We start from the raw sequence: 5,100 nt of genomic DNA on the forward strand, positions 1-5,100 counted from the left end.
TGGTGCATTCCCTCACTGGCCCTCGAACTTTGGCGTTACTCCCGAATGACGCTACCCCACGCTGGCGCTACTCCGCGACTGGTGCACGGTGATAGCGCTACCCCACTAACTACTACACATTGTATGTATCCCTTGTCCTAGTAGCGTCAATGTGTTGCATATGCAAATAGTAATGTCGAACAACATGTGGTTGGTGAGAAATTAGTCCACCGAATGCGGTAAAATTTGACTTTTTTGTCAGTTTGAGACAATAGTCTTTGTTTAGATATAACACACTGGTAAAATCAAGTGTTTAATTTTGCTCGTCAGTTAAACAACACTCTCAAAAGTGTTAAGCAGTTATGCACTTAGTTTATCAGGTAACCTTCAAGTATATATATCTTGATTCGTCCCTGGAGATATCGTGCGGGCATACAACAAATTGCTTCGTTTTTCAGTAACATGTGGTGACAATGGTAGTGACAGTACAAGAGCTCTTTTAAGGATTTTCATTTTAATTCGGAATCGACTCTATTATCAGCCCGCTGTATCGCATGCGGCGTGGTTGGACCGCTCGCTCCAGGAAGCAATCGAGAGAGGCGGCCAGGGGCACTCTCCTTGTCGGGCATTTGGACGAGGAAGTTGACCGCGCCCGGCGGGAGGGGCAGGGGATGGAAGGAGGTGCGTGGTACGTACGTTGTCTGGTCTCCTGCTCACCTCAAGAGGTGGCTGCTGCCTAAGCAATGCTGCCCGAATTGCCATTTGTTTTCTTCGTACAGATCCTTGTCACGTCGCACGACGTTTTTCGTATGTGAGAGCGGAGAGCAAAATTGTGTTGTAAATTTACAAGCTTTTGTGAAAATCCACAGGTGTTTTGATTATTTTAAGGGTGTGGAATTATTATATTTGATCCCCACCTAGAGTGCGAGCTCGCCAAAGCTAGCTTTTTTGCCGACTTTACCAAACAAAACCGCGTGAGCAGTTTTGACTTTGTAATCTAATGTAATTATAGCTAGAAGTTGACAAGACTGAGGGGTGAGGGGTAGGGGTCGCCAACCTACTGTGGATGTACTACGATTTACGCGAGTACTCGCGATTATCCGCGAGCATTTTGTCAAGTGTACAGCGAGTGTTTTTAGTGCTGGGTTCCCTCGTACAACACACTCTCACATTCTTACGGACGCGCTTACGGATGATTATGTGCAAACGTATTATGGATCAAAAATCATCCGTATAATACAGATAAAATTGTCCGTACACTGGTAAAACAAATGTTTAAATTTGCACGTCAATTGATGTTTAGGTTCAATAAGCGTGCATTTTCTGGACACATTGTAGTGTCTAACTATGTTATACGTAAATTGGTGTTTCAACTTTCGACACTTCCGAAAAGTATAGCACCTAGCAGCTGCACACCATTTGGTTCCTATTTTTTGATAGCATAGAACTGTGTGTGTGCAAGTGTGCAGAATTTAAACGTTTACAAAACGTCTAAAATGTGTTGACTATGCAAGTGTGCAACTTCAGTTCAACACCATTTAATGAGCAGAATCATTACTTGCACACACGTTGGTGAGCAAAGTTTGCACACTTGTTTTACCAGTGTATTTTCAGACATGACTTCATCCGTATTGTATAGACCTTTCGTCCATACCTTACAGATGAAGGCATGCCTGTCATATGGGTCAAATTATCTATATTGCGGACAATTTTACATGTAAAATTGCTGATCCGTAATTCGTTTGCTCAAAATTCTCCGTAACATATGGATAGCACATCCATAAGGAAAAGAGAGTGCATACGTTTATCAGTAAGTAAAAGATCATCTGAAAATACTACCAAGCCCGCGTACAGGCACAACTCGTGTCAGACTCACGAAAAATTTGAAAAAGAAAAAAAAAAAAAAAAAAAAAAACTCGCGCTGCATACTCAAAAAATTGCGCAAACCTCTAAAAAAACTGCATCCCAACTCACGCCTAACTCGCGACCACTTGCCAACTCGTTGTTCACCTATTTTGGAAGTGGGGGGGACCCCTCGGGGGGAAATGGGCACTTCGCACACTATGTCTCTCAGCTTTGCTGAAAGTTCAGGTGGGGACACAGTTAAAAAAAAAGTTGGAACTTGACGAAGAATTCCGTGTGAAAAAAGCTGCCAGGACTCTTTGTGAAATCACAACTGTTCTGCGTTGTCAAAAATTTATAACTTCAGGAATTATTACGATTGGTTCACAACTATTTCCATGTAAAATAGAAAAATGCTCTATTTTTGACTCCAAAGAAGTGTTGTGATTTCACAGTTGCTTCGTATCGTGAGAGTGTTGGAAAATCACAAAATATTTTGAACAGTGGACGCAGGACACATGCAACTTATGTCACTTATTTTGCTGTCTTTCGGTCCGTGTGGCCCGAGGGGCACCTCACTATGGGAATGGAAGTCAAAACTGATTTGTTGATAGGGGGAAATGGGTTGGACTTGACTGGAAAATAACTAAATATAATTGGGAAAGTGGTCGAAGTGATGCACCCTTCGGTGTGGCTTCTACGAAGTTCCAAAAATGGAGTGCCCAAAACACTTACTAAAGACAATTATCGAAGTTCAGAATTGTTGTCAGACTGCTTCTGAATGGTCGGGGTGGATTTGGTGTCTATAGGATCAGGGGTAGCGGGCCCGCGACGTAGTCTTTTTTGTGGTGGTTTTTTTTTTTGTTTTTTTTTTGGTTTTTTTTTGTTTTGTTGACACGGTTCAGATGTGTGTTTGGCTGCCCCTACCTGCCTCACTAACTCCGTGCAATGCCTCCGTATGCGTCACCTCGCGTCACGGCGGTGGCTCGTGGCTGCTGGCGCTGGCCCCTCCCCACTCCGGCCCCGCGCCACGCGAGGTTACGAGCGGTGCTGCTCCTCAGTGCCTGCGCCGCAGCCGCGGGACACGTGAGTGAGTAACCGAGCGTGAGCGGCGCGTTGTTGTGGTTCGGGACGCTATTGGCCCTCCGCGTTCTGCGAATAGTTGTTCGAATATATTGGCGAAGCCAACGCAGAGTAGCTGAGCACTATCAGTCCGTGTTATCAGTGTTTCCGGTGAGTCGCTGGATAAGAAGCGACCTACCTCCTGGTGCCCCGAGTGATACCGGCGAGCGTCAGAGTGTCGAGCCACTGTTACAATAAGCCCCAGGTGAGCAATGTTGGTTCTTCCCGTCATAACTGGTATTGAAATTACGGCGGTCGACGTCATTGTTTTAGTCATCTACAAGCGGCTGATCCTTATAGCATACGAATAATTCGTTCGTATTTCTGAGGATCAAGTATTGAAACAAAGTAGTGCTCGTAGCATTACAAATCAGATCAGTAAGATCGATGTTGAAACTTTTACCGCAAAACAACCGGACTACTTAATGTCGACGTCCAAAAAAATTATATCCCTTAAGAAAGTCAAAACAGTACAAACGGCTGAAAGCACCTCACTGACAGTCAATTTATGGGAAAATATACCTACTGTTTATGCGATTGCCCAAAACAAATTGCGATGACTTTTTAACGCTAAACTAAGGAGATGACTCTTTAACTCTCAACTCATGAATTATTTTGGCGATAAAAATTTTATCGCATTTTGATATACAATGTATCGCACTTTATTTTCAATAACTAGTTATCTCATCCAGCGAGCGACGCACAATAAGAATTACAACACGGTAGCTATATACCTATATTCTTTTAGTCAGTATCGCAATCTCGATTTCGATTAGCGCTTTTTGTGTTCAGTTTGCGCGGTGACAAGCACTAGCGCAGTGCTCACTTTGTGCGGAAGCGCTCGCACCCGCGCGTATAAGGAAGTTCCACACCGATAGGAATGAGAATTAGCGGGAGTTGGCCCGGTATAGATGATGACAACCCGGTTCGGAGAAACTACGAGCCAAAAAATCGTCGATAGTTCGCAGGCCGGCTCACCATAAGCGTGTGCCAAGTCTTTATACCTCTGCGCATAGCTTTCTTGGGCTTATCATCTTAAACCCTGGCGCAAAATTTTCCTCCGAAAACGATTACACAGTTGGCAGTCGCCGCATGATCTTTATTTGGTATGTCTTTTTGTGTGTGAGTGACAGAGTGATCTATATGTATTGCGTTGGTATGTATTTATTGTGTTATGATGACCTCGCAGTGACGTACCTATATCCCCTCTCCCTCCTTTTTCAACAACGTCCTTATCTGGTAACGCTTCATTGCTTATCAATAAGCTAATAGTTCTGGTCCACTGTTACAATGATGTCGATTTAGAGCGCATGACTTCACTTTGATTTGTATCACTTGTCATCCGTTACACACCTTAATAGCAATCAGTGCACTGTTTTTTGTCCTTATCGCAGAGACTATCTCATCCGGAAATGAAACTAGCAGTAAATATAACACTGTACAAATGTTACAATGCATTGAAATTTGTTACTTATTGCAGGCGCGGTTTATGGCCCTGTCGCATGGTTACGTGACTGATTTGTGCGCGACTGAGATTTGTTAAGTGCTCTTAACTTGGCGCCATCTGAAGACATTTCTAGACAGGCGCTTTGAAACAAAATGCAGCTCCTCTCAATCGCCCACAAATAGCGTAACTGACGAACATTTTTTGGAAAGGGGGGGGGAGGCGTGTTTTACGATTTTTGTGCAGTTGCTCTCCTCTGGAAATTTAATTGTTGTACCGTATCACAGTTTTAACTGGGCAAATATTTTTGTTTTTGGGGCATTCTGATAAACTGCAGATTACAGAAACTGTACTATTTTTTTCCCTGTCATCCCCCCTTGTTGTTTCTAGTCTACGCTCAAAAACTGTGCGAGGTTGTGTGTGATACTCGACCTCATCGTGACGGTAAAATGAGCTTAAAATGGCGTATAAAAAAACAAGTTCGAAATGGCGCCTCGAAATTACGTCAATTTGACTCCCTTATCAGATGACGTCACTTATTTTACCCTTTTTTGGTTACTTTGGGGATAAGTTCTTACTAATCATCGTCGAAAATATCAGAATTAACTTTCATAATGTCTAACTTGCAGCACAGCTCTTGACTGACAAATGTACATTCTTATCAAAGTGGCGTAATATTTTACAGTGTGGCGCACCAGCTATAGTCTATTGCA

At 43.3% G+C, this 5,100-nt stretch overlaps 1 protein-coding gene across 3 annotated transcripts in view; it reads left to right on the forward strand.

The window, feature by feature from the left end:
- The window catches only part of LOC113212602 (dual specificity protein phosphatase 10-like), an 84,656-nt gene that overhangs the window by 36,547 nt on the left and 43,009 nt on the right, over window positions 1-5,100 (forward strand). Inside the window, exon 1 of one of the 3 annotated variants that reach the window (XM_052277456.1) lies at window positions 2,801-3,148. The exons of the other annotated variants lie outside the window; for them this stretch is intronic. The gene's annotated coding sequence lies outside the window, so the exon portion shown is untranslated. Of the gene's footprint in view, window positions 1-2,800; window positions 3,149-5,100 lie in introns of those variants that run through there. 3 annotated transcript variants of the gene reach the window in all.

Source organism: Frankliniella occidentalis, unplaced genomic scaffold (genome assembly GCF_000697945.3).
Source record: "Frankliniella occidentalis isolate FOCC.00 unplaced genomic scaffold, Focc_3.1 Scaffold10, whole genome shotgun sequence".
Lineage (NCBI taxonomy): Eukaryota > Metazoa > Arthropoda > Insecta > Thysanoptera > Thripidae > Frankliniella > Frankliniella occidentalis.